Below are 19,181 nucleotides of genomic sequence, written 5' to 3' on the forward strand. Positions count from 1 at the left end.
GACTCTCATTCCCAGTCCTCATTCCCTTGCCTTTGCAAAGTCACTGGAGTGGGGAACGATAAGGTGACCACACACTGTGCTGCTGTCCATGTGGGCTGGCACGTACCAGCACTGGTTCTGGCTGATTTGATGTGCAGTGCAGCAATGGCACCCCCCTCCAGTACTCTTGCTTGGAAAATCCCATGGATGGAGGAGACTGGTGGGCTGCAGTCCATGGGGTCGCTAAGAGTCAGACACGACTGAGCGACTTCACTTTCACATTTTACTTTCATGCATTGGAGAAGGAAATAGCAACCCACTCCAGTATTCTTGCCTGGAGAATCCCAGGGACAGGGAAGCCTGATGGGCTGCTGTCTATGGGGTCTCACAGAGTCGGACACGACTGAAGCGACTTAGAAGTTAGGCTCCAGAGGCTGGCACATCACCAAGGGGCCACCAGGTGGCGCTGCCAGCCATCTCACGTTTAAGACTCTCGGGTGAGGCAGGAATATCTGGAAATCGGTTCTTGTCTCCAGGGCACTGCGGTCGGGCAGAGAAGCCAGCTTGGCTCTGATCAGGGAGTGACCTGAGTTTCACAAGATGCAGCAATGCTCGGTCCTGTCGCCTGCTTCCTGACCCCGTACCCGAAGGATTAGAGTTGTATTGGCTTCTGATAAATGCTTTCCTCCACAATCTGGGTTTGGTATCTTTCTCATTTTCTGCCCTGCTAGGTTTAGTCTCTCAATGTTTCTGTCAGATAAGATAAAAACTGTGTCACTGTAACAAGATGTTCGTCACTGTAACAAGATGTTCTTGCTCATGGCAATGAAAAGCTTTGGGGATGAAGTGTGCAACCCCATCCCTGATCCTCATCTAGCGTCCCTGACTCACTTCGTCCCACCCTAGTGGTCAGGGTGGAGGGCATGTGTACGGACCAGGCCCAGGGGTGGGCTGGAGCTTGGACAGGGGCTGGGGAGAGGGAAGAGCTGAGGATGCTGGGTGGTCAGAGGACAGGGTTGTTAATGGAAAAGGCTCAGATTTGTTGAAGGATCAGTTCAATCAGTTCAGTCGCTCAGTCGTGTCCGACTCTTTGCAACCCCATGAATTGCAGCATGCCAGGCCTCCCTGTCCATCACCAACTCCCAGAGTTCACTCAAACTCACGTCCATCGAGTCGGTGATGCCATCCAGCCATCTCATCCTCTGTCGTCCCCTTCTCCTCCTGCCCCCAATCCCTCCCAGCATCAGAGTCTTTTCCAATGAGGCAACTCTTGGCATGAGGTGGCCAAAGTATTGGAGTTTCAGCTTCAGCATCAGTCCTTCCAATGAACACCCAGGGCTGATCTCCTTTAGAATGGACTGGTTGGATCTCCTTGCAGTCTTAGGGACTCTCAAGAGTCTTCTCCAACACCACAGTTCAAAAGCATCAATTCTTCAGTGCTCAGCTTTCTTCACAGTCCAACTCTCACATCCGTACGTGACCACTGGAAAAACCATAGCTTTGACTAGATAGACCTTTGTTGGCAAAGTAATGTTTTTGCTTTTGAATACGCTATCTAGGTTGGTCTTAACTTTCCTTCCAAAGAGTAAGCGTCTTTTAATTTCATGGCTGCAGTCACCATCTGCAGTGATTTTGGAGCCCCCCAAAATAAAATCTGACACTGTTTCCACTGTGGGGTGAGGCTTATGCACATACTTTGCAAAGAGTGAAAAGGTGCTCTGATGTTTGATCAGGTGCATTCTGCTACACATGCCATAAAGACTGGATACAAATGTCTTAAAGATTAGAAGAACCATGTCACACTTCTGCCTTGAGGTGTCCTGGTTCCTCCAATGGACGGCTTCAGCCTTGGGGACATGTCTCCCAGGATGACCCAGGACACTGGTTGAGCTGCACCTGTGGGAACAGAACTGCAGACAGACGCGTTGTGGGCGGGGCCTGGAGCCGGGATGGGCGGGGCCTGGAAGGTGACAGGATTTTTAGGGAGGGTTTGAATGTCAGTTTTGGGGAAAACTAACTCTCTCTTTCTCAACAGCTAACAGCCCTAAAGAAGCAATAAATGCTTCCAGCTGCTCTGCCCAAGCTTGCTTGGAACCAGCTGTCATGAAAAGGAGATAAAGTCTCAGAAATGTTCAAATTGTATAGTTTTTTTCTAATAACAGAGTTGCTGACAGTTGTGAGGCCTATGCCATGTTACCTATTAAAATAGTTAAGGTCAGCCAACATTTTAAAATCAGAGAATTAAATTGTGTTAAATAGGCCCAAGACACATTGTTGGTTATAGCTTCAGAAACTTGGGTTTTTGTATGCTGAAGAAGGTCAGTTTGTTATAAAAGAAATTCTCTTTATATAATAAAAGCATGTTTTTATCATATCATACTGCAAAGTCTAAGAAATCTTCACATTTGGAAGGGGGTGTGTTTGTGTCTGTGTATAAGAAAGCCTAAGTTTGGGGACTTTCAATGTGTACTTTTCTAGAAAAGTTTGCTTGCCAACTTCCCAAGATTAGCTGAAAGCCTCTCAGAACCTTCTGGAATGCTACTAACTTCCAAGAAAATGTATTGTTTCTTCTAGAAGGTTAGGGAGAGTTGGTGGTGGTGCTCAGTTCTCAGTTCTGTCCAACTCTTTATGGCCCCATAGACTGTAGCCCACCAGGCTCCTCTGTCTGTGGGATTTCCCAGGCAAGAATACTGGAGTGAGTTGCCATTCCCTTCTCCAGGAGATCTTCCTAAGGCTCAAACCCAGGTCTCCTGCATTGCAGGCAGATTCTTTACTGTCTGAGCCACCAGTATGCCTTTTCCACAGTTGTTCCCAGCATTGTCCTGCCCTTCCTTCCATGAAAAGAAGAGAGTAATATTCCTCAACTTTAGTTTCATAGGTATCCACAATCATCTGCAAATTGACCAGCCTCATTGACAAAATTCCCTGAATTAGGCAGGGTGGTGGTGGTGGGGAGGGGGTTGGAAATGTGCTCAGTGTATCAGTCAGCTGTTACTTTGTAACAAGCAAGCATACAAAAAGTCTCAGTGGCATACAACAAAAAGCATTTATTCAGCTCCTGCATCTGCAGGTCAGCTATACACCTCTCAACTGGACTAGTCCCTGCATCCCAAGTTGGCTGGGGGTTGACTGAGCTCAGTGGGGCATGACTGAGCTCTTCTGCTTTGACTGAACTGTCTGGGGAAGCACGTCTCCCTGCAAGCCTGCTGGTCTGTTGGGCAGGTGCCTTGGCCAGCCACAGACCCAGGGCATAGTTTTGCAATGGCAGTGGCCGAAGTATAAGAGGAATGGACCCACTGCAAACACTAGTTTTGTGTCACGTCTGCTAAGATTGCTTTCACCAAAGCAAGTTTTAGAGCTGATCTTGAAGTTAAGGGGCAGGGAGGCACTGTTACTCATGCTCAAGTGGGAGACCTGCAAAGTCAGTTGGGAAGGGATGTGGACAGAGTGAGGGGTAAAGGGTTGGCTCCCAATGTTATCCATTAATACCACAGTGTACAAGATATTTCTCTACACTGCTCAGAAAACACGGGTGCTCTGTGTTATCTTCATCCTGGCACTCAAGAATAAAGGGACGCTTTCCTTTATCATCCTCTCTAACTCCTTACAGTCCTGCTGTGCGTGTGTGCTAAGTCACTTGAGTCAAGTCCAACTCTTTGTGACTCTATGGACTGTGGCCTGCCAGGCTCCTCTATCTGTGGGATTCTCTAGGCAGTGATACTGGAGTGGGTTGCCATGCCCTCCACCAGGGAATCTTTCTGACCCAGGGATCGAACTCACAGCTCTTACATTTCCTACATTGGCAGGCAGGTTCTCTACCACCAGCGCCACTTGAGAAGTCCTCTGCTACCACCTCCCAGAAAACACATCTTAAACGCGTCCGCCACTGCCTGGGTCACCCTCCCTAGTTTTTGTTTGCCTCTAAGCCCTAACCCTGTTTCCCAGTGGAATTCAGGGTTTGCCTCCTCCAAGCAGTGTCACCCCCGGCACACCACCTCTCTGAACCTGCATCATCAGTCCCCTTTCTTGGCTGCTGGTCTGGGTGTAGAGCTCCTGGAAGGCTTCACAGATCTACTGAGCCTCTGAAGCCCGTCATCCAGCCTGTATGGTGCCCCACAGGCAGTAGGTGCGCTCAGTAAATATGTTATTTTCGGCCAGGAGCTGGGAATGAAAAAGCAGAGAAAGAAAAGTTGGTCTTCCAAGTGCTGTAAGGGGTGGGGGAGGGGAAGAGCTTCTGCCTCAGCCATCAGGACTCTCTCTTTGCTTCGTTTTCAAGCTGGAGTTAGGACAAGACAGAGCAGGTCACTGGCTCATTCCAAGTCCTCGTACCACCCTGGGGGCCTCAGATCAATCCATTTTCTGTTTCAATGACTGTGTCTCCGCCTCACTGATCTCCCTCAGTTAGTTCACAGGGTTAGTTCTCAGGGTTGATTAGATGATGGAGATCATCATGGCCAATAGAAGGGGAAAAAGAAATAGTGACAGATTTTCTCTTATTGAGCTTCAAAAATCACTGCAAATGGTGACTGTACCTGTGACGTTAGAAGACACTTGCTTCTTGGAAGGAAAGCCACGACAGACCCTAGACAGCATATCAAAAAGCAAAGACATCACTTTGCTGAGAAAGCTCTGCATAGTCAAAGCTATGGCTTTTCCAGTAGTCATGTATGGATGTGAGAGTTGGACCATAAAGAAGGCTGAACACCGAAGAAATGATGCTTTTGAATTTTGGTGCTGGACAACACTCTTGAGAATCCCTTGGACCACAAGGAGATCAAATCAGTCAATCCTAAAGGAAATCAACCCTGAATATTCATTGGAGGGCCTGCTGCTGCAGTGCCAATCCTTGGGCCACCTGATGCAAAGAACCAACTCACTGGAAAAGACCCTGATTCTGGGAAAGATCGAGGGCAAGAGGAGAAGGGGACAACAGAGGATGAGATGGTTGGATGGCATCACTGATTCAATGGACAGGATCTAGGGAAAACTCTGGGAGACACTGAGGGACAGGGAGGCCTGGTGTGCTGCAGTCCGTGGGGTCACAGAGAGTTGGACACAACTTAGCGACTGAACAACAACATTGAAATGTACACTTATGAGTGGCAAACCATCCTTTTACAGTGTCATCCCATCCTGAGGGTCTCATCTCAAGAGAAATTTTTCCTGTTGCCTCCTGCCCTACAACAATAAGTTTACAATGGTTTATAATAAGTTTCCCTCTTTGTGCTGTACAGTGCTATGGGGGTTTGACAAACATATAAATGCATTTATCATTATTTTCATAGAGAAACATTTCACCAGCCACCTGTTTATGCATCCTTCTCCCTCCTTCCCTCCCCCAAACCCTCTTGTTCTGCTTTGATAAGTGAATTAGGAAAGGCAAGATGCTATTCTACGACCCTGGGATATTAGCATGGCTTTGCCTCTGACTTCTGTGTCATCAGGAAGGCTATAGGGCTCCTCTGACTACAGCCATCCTGCAGGTTTAGGCAGTCTGTAAGTGAGGCAGAGGGTGTGGAGCGCCCAGAACATGGTTGGGGGCTGCACACAGGTTGTCCCCTTCTCCCTTGCCTTTGTTGTAGGTTAGCTGATATTTGGCAGTTGGAAAGAGGGTGAGGCTGCCCTGGAAATCCGAGTAATTATATTTCCTTGAGATAACTCTTTTCCCTGCCTGTATCCCGAGGGGATGAGCATCAGGCTTCCCTGGCCCCAGGTAGGGGAGAGATCTGATGGGAAATTTGATTTTCTCTGTGAGTTTATGGAAGTCAGAGGCCAAGAGTTGCATTAATCGCCATGAGGATTCTTGATAGCCCCATTGCTTGTGGGCATCACCTGTCCTGAATTGTCTTTTTGGGAGGACCATTGAGAACAACCTGAACCAACCCCTCGTGATTGGCTCTGACCCACCCTGACACCAGCTGCTGAAGGCTGGCTTCCTCCAGCAAGCCACCCTCCACCTCCCTCCACCCCCCCTCACCGCTCCCCCCCCACCCCCGCCATCCCTGCTCCTCAGTTCTCCTCTGACATAGGGAAACTTCTTCCTCCATGCATATTCAGCCGTCTGTGGCAGGATTTCACAACCTAGACACTTCTCTTTAGCACAAGCTTTCATGATGCAGATTGGAAATGACGTAGCTTAATTTGGAAGCTTGATTTACAGTCAGGATTCAGATATTGGTTCTAACGTAGAGCTTGCGCCTTGAACAGGAAAAAGTTGTTACTCACAACTCAAAACAGTTGTTGGAGTGACTCTGTGCTTGGTTTATTTTATCAACAGAGGATTGATCAAGATCGTGCAGGAAACAGATGGCACATGCAAATATAATGTAGGAGGGTTGAGAGAGATGTTTGCTCCCAGGTAGTACAGTGGGAAAGAACCCTCCTGCTAATGCAGGAGACATGGATTTGATCCCTGGGTTGGGAAGATCTCCTGCAGAAGGAAATGGCAACTCACTCCAGTATTCTTGCATGGAGAATCCCATGGACAGAGGAGCCAGGCGTGCTACAGTCCTTGGGGTCACAAAGAGTTGAGTCAGGCACAACTTAGCCACTGAGCACACACGTAAGGGAGGTGTTTGCAAAGGTGTGGATGGGGAAAGAGCACCAACAAGGAATGGGGAGACGCTGCAGGACCAAAGTCAGTGGGAAGCTACCATCTTCCTCAATGGGCAAGAGGCAGGGGCTTGGCAGGAGCTGTGGGTTTCAGAGAGGGGTTGTCTGGAAGGAGTTGTGACTTTGGGTGGAATAAAGCAGACTCTGTCAATGTGCTGTCCAGCAAGGAGAGAATCAGGGGAATAAACACCTCACTTTCTCCCCTGCTATTCACTGGCTTGATGGTACCTCCACTTGCCAAATCCAGTGAGAAGCCAGAAAGCAAAAGAGCCTGAAAATGCTTTCAATCAAGATCAGCTGTCTGGGGCCCCAGGCAGGGTGGGGAAGTGTGGACAAAAGCTGGGAAGCAGAAGAGTGCGGTACCCAGCACACCTGGATTATAAGCAGGATAAAGGTGATAAGGATGTGTGAGGTGATCAGGGCTAGTGAACATGTTGCTGGTGAAAAGGAAACACCAGCGTTAGTTGCACATGAAATAAAATCCTACATGTGCTCCCTGATGTCTGACTTTGCAGCTAGGTGGTAGAGAGTTGGTCCTTGAACAAAACGAGAGTTAGCGATGCCAACCTGCATGCAGGCAAAAATCTGATGATAACTTTATACTCAGCCCGCCGTATTTTCTGCACCCTCAACCAGCCATGGAGAATGTAGTACATATTCACTGAAAAGAATCTGTGTACAAGTGGACTCAGGCAGTACAAACCAGTGTTGTTCAAGAGTCAATGGCAACTAAAATAGTATGGAGGTCCCTCAGGAAATGAAAAATAGAATTGCTATACAATCCAGCAATCCCACTCCCAGGCAAATATCTGGATAAAATTATAATTCAAAAAGATACACATACCCCTAATAGCAGCACTATTTACAGTTGTCAAGACATGGAAACAACCTAAAACATCCATTGTCAGATAAATGGATAAAGAAGATGTAGTACATACATACAATAGAATATTACTCAGCCATAAAAAATCAAACAATGCTATTTGCAGCCACATGAATTGATCTAGAGATGATCATGCTAAGAGAAGTATGTCAGAGATAGCAAGACAAATACTATATAATATCGCTTCTACATGGAATCTACAATATGTCACAAATGAACCTATTTATGAAACAGACTCACAGACCTAGCGAAAAGACTTAAAGTTACCAAAGGGAGGAGAGAAGGGATGGAGTGGGAGGTTGGGATTAACAGATGCAAACTATTATACATACAATGGATAAACAACGCGGTCTTACTGTCTAGCACAGGGAGCTATACTCAATGTCTTGGAAATCATAATGGTAAAGAATATAAAAAGAATGTACATCTATATGTGTGTGTGTGTGTGGAGCTGAGTCACTTTGTTGTACAGCAGAAGTTAGCACAAGATTGTAAATCAACTACACTGCAGTTAAAAAAAGTCAATGTCAAACATAAAAAAAAAAAAACCTTTTATTTAAAATATCTGTGGGGCTTCCCTGGTAGCTCAGTGGTAAAGAATCTGCCTGCTAATGCAGGAGGCACGGGTCCGATCCCTGATCCAGGAAGAGTCCACATGCTATGGAGCAACTGAGCGCATGCATCACAGCTACTGAGCCTGTGCTCTAGGGCTCAGGAACCACAGTTATTGAAGCCTGTGAGCCCTAAAGCCTGTGCTCTGCAACAAGAGAAGCCATCGCAGTGAGAAGCCTGTGCACTGCCACTAGAGTAGCCCCCACTCGCCACAGCTAGAGAAAAGCCTGCACGCAACGAAGACCCAGCACAGCCACAAATAAATAATAAATAAAAAATATCTACATAAAAATAATTCGTGAATCCCACATCCTTAAAGCCCTGCCTTTGCACCACCTCCACATCTATCGCCACCGAAATAACAACTTTTATTGTGGTTTTTAAAAGTACATAGTGTAAATTTGTCCTCAACAATTTATACTGGCTTGCTGGCTATGTCCGGGTTCTCAGACCCCAGATTTTGCGAGCAAAATCCATCAGTTCTCCTTTTCATCAGAAACGCCACCGAGGGTTTTAACATTTAGATTCCTTTCTCCAAAAAACATTAGAATGGAGTCTTGGATGTCCAGAAAGAGACGTTTCAAGAGGAGGATTTGTGTGTGAGTGATTTATGAGGAAATCTCTCTGTTGGGAAGGGAGTGTGGGAAGCCAAAGGGGTGAGTCCAGGGGAAGCCCCTGCCTAAGCCGAATTCTGAGGCGGGAGGCTCTCGAGTGTTAACCACCCGGCAAAGTCTGTCCAGTTTCCAGGCAGGGAACCGGGCTCTTACTCCCCTACATGTGTCAGCGATGGCCACGGGCCCCACAGGGATGCAAACTCCTGGAGCCTCTGGTTGTGTCCTCACGTGTGGCAGGCTAGCTCTGGTAGCAGAGAAGTTCTCTGAAAAGATCAGCAGGTGTAAACCCCAAGGAGTGAAGAAGGAGGGGCATCTGGGTGGAGCACGGGCAGTAAACGTCCCCTTGGAGTCTCAGGCACCGAGTGCCCGGGCTTAGAGGCAGCGATGGCTGGACTCACCCTGGCCCAGTTTTTTCCGTTTTCTTCTCTGTCTCCTGATCTGAGGTTGTCCCCTCTCCTCCCCATACTTGATATCAGAAAGACACATTTACTTTATACTTTTATATCTGCTTTTATATTTGCATGGTTATACTTCTACATTTGCATGGTTCCTTGGGAGAAAGACTACCAGTTGCCTGGTTCATTTCATTTTCAAGGTCATAGGGCTGCCACACTTCTCACTGTGTCAACGTCCAAGATTTTAGCAGTTGAGCATGTTTCCCATTTCCAAATATATGTCTGCACAATCTGGAAGAAATGGACAGATTCTTCTAAGACTGAACCAGGAAGAAATAGAAAATAAGAACAGGCCAATCACAAGTGCTGAAATTGAAACTGTGATGAAAAATCTTCCAACAAATGAAAGTCCAGGACCAGATGGCCTCACAGGCAAATTCTATCAAACATTTAGATATTGTGTCCTTCTCAAATTCTTCCAAAACACTGCTGAGGAAGAATCACTTCCAAGCTCACCCGACAAGGCCATCACCTTGATATCAAAACCAGACAAAGATATGCCGCAAAAAAAGGAAATTACAGGCCAATACCACTGATGAACATAGATGCAAAAATCCTCAACAAAATACTTGCAAACAGAATCCAACAACACATTAAAAGGACCATACACCATGATCAAGTGGGATTTATCCCAGGGATGCAAGGATTCTTCAATATAAATCAATGTGATATACCATATTAACAAACTAAAGGATAAAAACCATATGATCATCTCAATAGATGGGGGGAAAAGCTATTGACAAAACTCAAAACACTTTTATGAGGAAAAGCTGTCCAGAAAGTGGGCTCTGAGGGAAGCTACCTCAACATAATGAAGGCCAAATACAACAAACTCATAGCTAGCATCATTCTCAGCAGTGCAAACTGAAACCATTTCCTTCAATTTCATGAAATAGATACAAAATATAGTCATAAAAATATTTTTACCAGAAAGTGATGATTTAGTTTTCCAATTATTCATGCAGTTTGATTCCATTTTACTTTTAATCATCACATCCTTCAGGAGACTGGGAACAGAAAAAAGAAATGCTAAGACTTAAATGGGCCTCACATTCAACTGAGCTTGGTTAGTAAGAGTTATGTGTTGACCCCTTTTACATGGTGTCTGCATTAATGTGACTCATTTGAACAGGACACATTTCCCTAAAAGTAGTCATAATTTGCAGTGATGTCATCGGTAAGTTTCTTATTGATTTGGAATGATGAGAGAAAAGGCATATCATCAATCGATTCTAGGAGCTAACATTAGTAGCTGAAGGCAGTGGACGTGGGACTCTTTCCTGTCTGGAATGAGTATGAGAGGAGGGGGGACCTCAGGCTTTCCAAGTACATCCTGCATCCGCTCTTCCTTCCTCTGTGTAGACAGAACTTTGGCAGAGGTGGCTGGGCTGGTCCGTCCAGCCCGGTCTCCCCTCCTGCCCAGCACAGGCTGGTCAGTGATGTGTTTGTAGTCACTGTGTATATGCATTCGTGTCCAACTCTTTGTGATCCCATGGACTGTAGCCCGCCAGGCTCCTCTGTCCATGGGATTTTCCAGGCAAGAATACTGGAATAGGTTGCCACTTCCTCCTCCGCGGGTCTTCCTGACCTAGGGATCGAACCCATGTCGCCTGTGTCTCCTGCATTGGCAGGTGGATTCTTTACTGCTAAGCCAGCTGGGACAGCCTTTGTGCCATTCCAGCTTCCTGGTCTCCACTGTTCCGGATGTGTCGGGTGTCCTGAAGCAGCTAAATTAACAGATGTGTATGCACATTTCCTGCCACCATTCAAATGCAAAGGATGACTATTCTCTTAAGGACTTGTCCAAGACAATATGAGGCAGTTTAAGAGATGTCTTTTTTTTTCCTTTCCTACTGTACAAAAGCAGATCTCATGCCACAACTGTGCCAGTAAGCAGTTCTCAAAAGGCAGTTTAAATGACTGTCTGTTAAGAAGTAGGCTCTGATTCACATTGTTGTATGGTAGAAACCAAGACAAGATTGTAAAAATTTTAAAATGAACAAAAATAAGTAGTGTCTCTGTTCTCTTGAAGATAAGGTTCTCAATGTCACATTATTAAAATCTGTGTTAAATGTCTAATCCAATTAGATTTCTCTGTCTTACATTTACTGCTGTATTTCCTTAGTAGATTAGTAGATGCAAGCTATCACATATAGAATGGATGGACAACAAGGTCCTACTGTTCAGGATAGGAACTATATTCAATATCCTGTGATAAACCATAACAAAAAGAATATAAAAGAATGTATATATGTATATACTGAGCCACTTGCTATATACAGCATGAATCAACCCAACATTGTAAATCAACTATACTTCAATAAAATAAATTAAAAACAAGGAAGAAGGAGCCCTGTGCCAGCCTCCCAGGTCCAGAAACGACAGAACTATATACAGGACGCTGGCCCAAAAGGTAGACGACTACTGTGTGACAGCCTAAGATGGTATTTTACTGGCAAAACTGAAGAATCTTCAAAAATCTTCATTCTAGTCTTCATTAGTCCTAACTTTCCTCAATTAGAATTATCCAGCAGAGATCAGAGTCTTTATGCCATAATGTTTCATATTTGAATTTGGTTCACATGGGGCTTCCCAGTGGCAAAGAATCTGCCTGCCAGTGCAGGAGACGCGGGTTCAGTTCTCGGGTCAGGAAGATCCCCTGGAGAAAGAAATGGTAACTCACTCCAGTATTCTTGCCTGAAATATCTCATGGACAGAGGAAGCCTGGCAGGCTACAGTCCATAGGGTCACAAAGTCGGACATGACTGAGCATGCACACATCATAAAGGGCAAAAATACAGCATGGCACACTGCATGTATAGAGCTAAACTTGTCTAGACATTTCTGACTCATGTCCCCTTGCCCCCTAATTTCTAAAACATACAAACAGCTTACACAACTCATCAGTTCAGTTCAGTCACTCAGTCGTGTCCGACTCTTTGCGACCCCATGAATCGCAGCACGCCAGGCCTCCCTGTCCATCACCAACTCCCGGAGTTCACTCAGACTCATGTCCATCGAGTCAGTGATGCCATCCAGCCATCTCATCCTCTGTCGTCCCCTTCTCCTCCTGCCCCCAATCTCTCCCAGCATCAGAGTCTTTTCCAATGAGTCAACTCTTTGCATGAAGTGGCCAAAGTCCTGGAATTTCAGCTTTAGCATCATTCCTTCCTAAGAACACCCAAGGCTGATCTCCTTTAGAATGGACTGGTAAAAGCCAAACAACCCAGTCGAAAAATGGACAGAAGACCTTAATAGACATTTCTCTGAAGAAGACATACAGATAGCCAAAAGGCACATGAAAAGATGCTCAACATCATTAATTACGAGGGAAATGCAAATCAAAACTACAACTCACACCAGTAAGACTGGCCATGGTTAAGAAGTCTATAAATAGCAAATGCTGGAGAAGGTCTGGAGAACAGGGAGCCCTCCTACAGTGTCGGTAGGAATGTAGATTGGAGTGGTCACAATGAAGAACAGCACGGAGGTTCCTTGGAAAACTAAAAATAGAATTACCATATGATCCAGCAATCCCACTCCTGGTCATACATCCAGACAAAACTTTAATTCAAAATGATATACGCTCCTCAACATTCATGGCAGCACTATTTACAACAGGCAGGACAGGGAAAGATGTTGACAGATAAAAAAGATGTGGAACATATAGACAATGGAATATTACTCAACCATAAAAAGAATGAAATAATACTATTTGCTGCAAGATGGATAGACCTAGAGATAACCATACTACATAAAGTAAGCCAGACAAAGATAAATATCATATGATTTTTTTATATGTGGAATCTAAAAAAAATGATGCAAATGAAGTTAAAGTCAAGTGATCTTTAGGAAGCATTACTATGAAAAAAGCAAGTGGAGGTGACGGAATTCCAGCTGAGCTATTTCAAATCCTAAAAGATGATGCTGGTAAAGTGTTGCACTCAATATGCCAGCAAATTTGGAAAACTCAGCCATAGCCACAGGACTGGAAAAGGTCAGTTCTCATTCCAATCCCAAAAGAAGGGCAACGTGAAAAAATGTTCAAACTACCTCACAATTACGCTCATTTCACATTCTGGCAAGGTCGTGCTCAAAATCCTTCAAGCTGGGCTTCAACAGTATGTGGCCAAGAATATCCAGATGTACAAGCTGCATTTAGAAAAGGGAGAAGAACCAGAGATCAAATTGCCAACATTCGCTGGATTATAGAAAAAGCAAGAGAATTTCAGAAAAACATCTACTTCTGCTTCACTGACTACACTAAAGCCTTTGACTGTGTAGATCACAATAAACTGTGGAAAATTCAAGACTTGGGAATACCAGAGCACCTTACTTGCTTCCTGAGAAACCTGTATGCACGTCAAGAAGAAATGGAACTGGACATGGAACAATGGACTGATTCAAAATTGGGAAAGGAGTATGTCAAGGCTGTGTATTGTCAACCTGCTTATTTAACTTATATGCAGAGTACATAATTTGCTACATAATTTGCTGGGCTAGATGAAACACAAACTGGAATCAAGATATCAATAACCTCAGATAAGCAGATTATGCCACCCTTATGGCAGAAAAGAAAGAGGAACTAAAGAGCTTCTTGATGAAGGTGAAAGAGGAGAGTGAAAAAACTGGCCTAAAACTCAGCATTCAGAAAAGTAAGATCATGGCATTCGGTCCCATCACTTCATGGCAAATAGATGGGGAAACAGTGAGAGACTTTATTATCTTGGGCTCCAAAATCACTGCAAATGGTGACTGCAGCCATGAAATTAAAAGATGCTTGCTCCTTGGAAGAAAAGCTTTGACAAACTTAGGCAGTATATTAAAAAGCCGAGATATTACTTGGCTGACAAAGGTCCATATAATCAAAGCTATGGCTTTTCCAGTAATCATGTACAGATGCAGAGTTGGACCATAAAGAAGGCTCAGTGCCGAAGAATTGATACTTTCAAACTGTGGTGCTAGGGAAGACTCTAGAGAGTTCCTTGGATGACAAGGAGATCAAACTAGTCAATCCTAAAGGAAATCAATCCTGAATATTCATTGGAAGGACTGATGATGAAGCTGAAGCACTAGTATTTTGGCCACCTGATGCGAAAAGCCGACTCACTGGAAAAGACCTTGATGCTGGGAAAGATTGAGGGCAGGAGGAGAAGAGAGCGGCAGAGGATGAGGTGGGTAGATAGTGTCACCAACTTGATGGACATGAGTTTGAGCAAACTCTGAGAGATAGTGAAGGACAAGGAAGCCTGGTGTGCTGCAGTCTGTGGGGTCACAAAGAGTTGGATGTGACTGAGCAACTGAACAACAACAATAATAAAATAGAAATAGATTCATAGACATAGAAAACAAACTTATGGTGAACAAAGTTGAGATTAACGTACACACTCTAATATATACAAAATAGATAACCAACATGGACCAACTGTATAGCACAGGAAATTATACTCAATATTTTGTAATAAGCTATAAGGGAGGAGAATGTGAAAAAGAATAGACATGTGTATATGTATAACGGAATCATTTTGGTATACACCTGAGACTAACACAACATTGTAAATCAACTATGCTGCTGCTGCTGCTGCTGAGTCACTTCAGTCGTGTCCGACTCTGTGTGACCCCATAGACGGCAGCCCACCAGGCTCCCCCGTCCCTGGGATTCTCCAGGCAAGAATACTGGAGTGGGTTGCCATTTCCTTCTCCAATGCATGAAAGTGAAAAGTGAAAGTGAATTCACTGAGTCGTTTCCGACTCTTGGCTACCCCATGGACTGCAGCCCACCAGGCTCCTCCGTCCACGGGATTTTCCAGGCAAGAGTACTGGAGTGGGGTGCCATTGCCTTCTATACTTTGATTTTAAAAAATTATTAAAAAAAGAAAAAGAAAGCATCAAAATACAAGAGCTTTTCATTCATGCAGCTTTTTAAAAAATGAAATGATAGTTGATACAAAAATCACATGATAATTTCTTTTAGAAATACTTAAATAAGTGATATAATGATCTATAGTGATCTGATTTCAAAAATGTCAATACCTATAGCTAAGTTCCTTTGCTATCTACCTGAAATTATATCAACATTTTTGACTGACTATAATATAAAACAAAAAGCTTAAAAATATATCAGTACTTATGTTTGACACTATATCCCTTGCAATTCTTTGAATTTATGAAGAAAAATATGTGATTATGTACATGGCTTTCCAAATTTCTCTTATCACTGCAGATAGTGACTGCAGCCATGAAATTAAAAGATGCTTACTCCTTGGAAGAAAAGTTATGACCAACCTAGATAGCATATTCAAAAGCAGAGACATTACTTTGCCATCAAAGGTCCGTCTAGTCAAGGCTATGGTTTTTCCTGTGGTCATGTATGGATGTGAGAGTTGGACTGTGAAGAAGGCTGAGCGCTGAAGAATTGATGCTTCTGAACTGTGGTGTTGGAGAAGACTCTTGAGAGTCCCTTGGACTGCAAGGAGATCCAATCAGTCCATTCTGAAGGAGATCAGCCCTGGAATTTCTTTGGAAGGAATGATGCTAAAGCTGAAACTCCAGTACTGTGGCCACCTCATGCGAAGAGTTGACTCATTAGAAAAGACTCTGATGCTGGGAGGGATTGGGGGCAGGAGGAGAAGGGGACGACAGAGGATGAGATGGCTGGATGGCATCACTGACTCGATGGACATGAGTCTGAGTGAACTCCGGAAGTTGGTGATGGACAGGGAGGCCTGGCGTGCTGCGATTCATGGGGTCGCGAAGAGTTGGACACGACTGAGCGACTGAAGTGAACTGAACTGATTGAAGCCTGGACATACTGTGGAATAGGATGTGCGAGGTACACAATGGGAATTTAAAGCTATCACACAAGATTTCTAGGAAAGTTTGAAATTGTGGTAGGAGCCAGAAGCTGTGCTTCCAGGACCACTGGCTGTTGAGTCCAGCGTTTGCTGCTATCGGGGAGGGCTCAGTGGGTGTTTGAGAAACCTGCTATTTGGGCTTCACCTCTTGGTGGTGGGGCTTGTTGCCACGGGCAGAGAAGAGACTCCAGGCATCCTTAATACCTACATTTCACACTGTTACAGATGTGGCTCTTGTTGTCTGGTCGTGCTGCTGGCCTTGCCCTGAGGCCATCACAGATACGGTGTTTGAAAGGTGTTTGCAGGGTTTGCAGAAGTTGTAGTGGGTTTTCTTCTTGGCTGACATTCAAAGGGGAACTTTTTTTTGCTTGGGTTACAAGGAGGTCGATACCTCATTAAATAGCGATGACAGATTGCAGGAGCTCAAAGATAGCCTCTTGCCAAATGTGAAACAACCAATATGTTTATGAAATCATTTAATCCATAATCATGGCATGTAATGAAAGGGGCTGGTGGCCTGGCGTTGGCATTTACAAGGCTGACAGTTCCTATGTTTCTGTGAATTATGGATTGAGCAAACTCTAACTTATGAGTCGTGAGAAAAAAAGGATCCATCCAGGCAGTTCTTGAAGCTTGTGGAGGAAAGGTGATGTCTTTAATCAACCTGAATATAAAAATCATGCTTCTGAGTTATTTCACTATTCTGTGGAGAGCTTTGCTCCTCTGATTCTTAGCATTTTTTGAAGGGTTTGGGGAGCAGAGGGGGTAACATTCTTTCAGTTTTGCTGATCATAAGCTTTTTATTTTCCAAAGATGCTATGGACGTGGTGCAATTATTTTCTGTTGCAATGCAGAGACAACAGAACTGTGACACTGAGTGTGCTGCTTGTATTGACCTTGAGAAATTACTTCAGTTGACCATTCATCAGATAAATTGAGAGCCATAGTTTGGCCCTAAATAAGGCTGCAGACAGAGCATCTGTGAGATTTCTGTGGACTTTGGGTTTCTCATCATTCGCCATAGTGCAGAGCAACCCCTCTCTGAACTCTGGCTTCACTGATCAATATTTCAGTGGGTCATTAATTGTGTTCATAGTGATTCATTCCTTTATGACCACCACAGAAAGGCCCATTTGTCTGTCTCCACAGTTGCATATCTGTGTTGCGTTTGGGACAGCACGTCAAGTTTAATATACATTGGGCAAATCCAGGCCTACCATGACCTTTGGTGTCTTAATCTGGAAGTCACCTTCCACTGTAAATGTAAATGTAAATAACACTGTAAATGTTTATGCAGGTGACGAGGATGACACGATCCCAGGTGGGAAGCACCAGCATACGGATGCTCAATAAATGTCAGTTTGGATGTCTTGCTCCCACCAGTATTAAATATTCAACACGTTCTCCCAGGGCAGGGAAAGGGTGCTGGGGTATAACTACATGCTCTCTTGGCTTTAATGAGGGTGGGGTGTTGCCCAGGGTGAATCAAACCCTGAGTACTGGCTTGTAGGTGAACATCAAGAGAACCTAAGTATTGGCTGCATATCACTGTTGCATGGTTTATATATACATTTCCCCCCTGCTATTCCATATTCCCTAAAATCCATATTTTGAAGAAGAAAGGTACGATTTTGCCTATTAAATTTCAGCCACTCTTATGGCCCTTGCTTGAGTGCACTGCTCTCTGCAGTAACATTTTATCTGTACAGTTCTGCTGGATTTGGGGGCTTCCCTTGTGGCTCGGATGGTAAAGAACCTGCCTGCAATGGAGGAGACATGGGTTCAATCCCTGGGTCAGGAAGATCTGCTGGAGAAGGGAATGGCCACCCAATCCAACATTTTTGCATAGAGAATTCCATGGATGGAGGAGCCTGGTGTGCTACAGTCCATGGGGTCGCAGAGAGTCTGACACAACTGAGCAACTAACACGACACATTGCTGGATTTTAGTGTTACAGTGGAGATAAATGTGCTAAAAATGCTTTCTGTGAGTAGCCAGAATCCACAGGGGATTGGCTTGGCATGGAATCCAGTTCTAGGTTTCCACTTCGTCTCCTCCCCACATTCTTTCTCATATAACTGGGATGTTTGAGTGATTTAGGTTGTGGTCAGATGTGGCAGGTTACCTGAAGATAACACTTTACCAACCTTTGTGTGACCCCAGTATTTGCAGAGACACCTCTTTTTAATGCAAGAGTTGTCTCATATTCACAACTTAGTCTTGGGGTTTATAAATATAGAAATATAAGGCCAATTTATATTTTTAGAAAGAGCCACTCCCTCTCCCCATATTCAGAGAAATATTTAATGTTATGTGCACAAAGATGTTGATAAGAATGTTCACTGCAGCTCTCTTTATGACAGCAACAACATCAAAAAAGAAAACTGTGCTTATCCATAATTATTGAGACACCAGTGTTTGTGACCTTCACAAAAAATAATTCCACTTCAAATGCCAGTGGAGAAGAAAACCCTCTAAAACCACTTTAGTTCTGCAAACTCTTTGTAACATATCTAGAAAGGCCTCAGGAAAAGTGGTCAGTGGCAGGGCCAGAGGGGAAGGGCCATATTCATAAAATAAAATATTTGCTTCTGTCAATGGGAACCACTTTAAGCAATGGGAAGCAATCACATAGTCCTGTCTTTCCAATGCTCTCAGTAACAAGGGACAAGAGTGAATACCCGGGGGAGGGGGGGCGAGGCAGTGGGGTGAGGGGAAGGGTTGGGAACCATGCTGATATTTCCACCTAAATTTCAAGATGTCCTAGAAGTTTTGGGTTTCATCTTTAAAAATTAATAGACGTTCTGTATTTTATGCCACAATAATCCATAATTTATATCAATATTTAGGAAGTTGGATGTTACTGCTATTAAGTAAAATCGATGCCCCCAAGAGCCTGTGGCATGTCTCTCTTGGGCTTTGAGGAACTCATGGCCTTCTGCCAAGGGTCAGTTACCCCAGGTGAAAACCTGAAGTTGGGTGCAAGCCTCCTTTATTAGACATGTTCTTTAACACAGAAATATCTGCTCCAGGAGGGAGGTGGGAGGGAGGTTCAAGAGGGAGAGGACATATGTATACCAATGGCTGATTCATGTTGATGTTTGGCAGAAACCAACAGAACTCTGTAAAGCAATTATCCTTCAACTAAAAAAAAAAAAAAAAAAAAAAAAAA

The sequence above is a fragment of the Bison bison genome, unplaced genomic scaffold, assembly GCF_000754665.1.
Source record: "Bison bison bison isolate TAMUID 2011002044 unplaced genomic scaffold, Bison_UMD1.0 scf7180017864043, whole genome shotgun sequence".
NCBI lineage: Eukaryota > Metazoa > Chordata > Mammalia > Artiodactyla > Bovidae > Bison > Bison bison.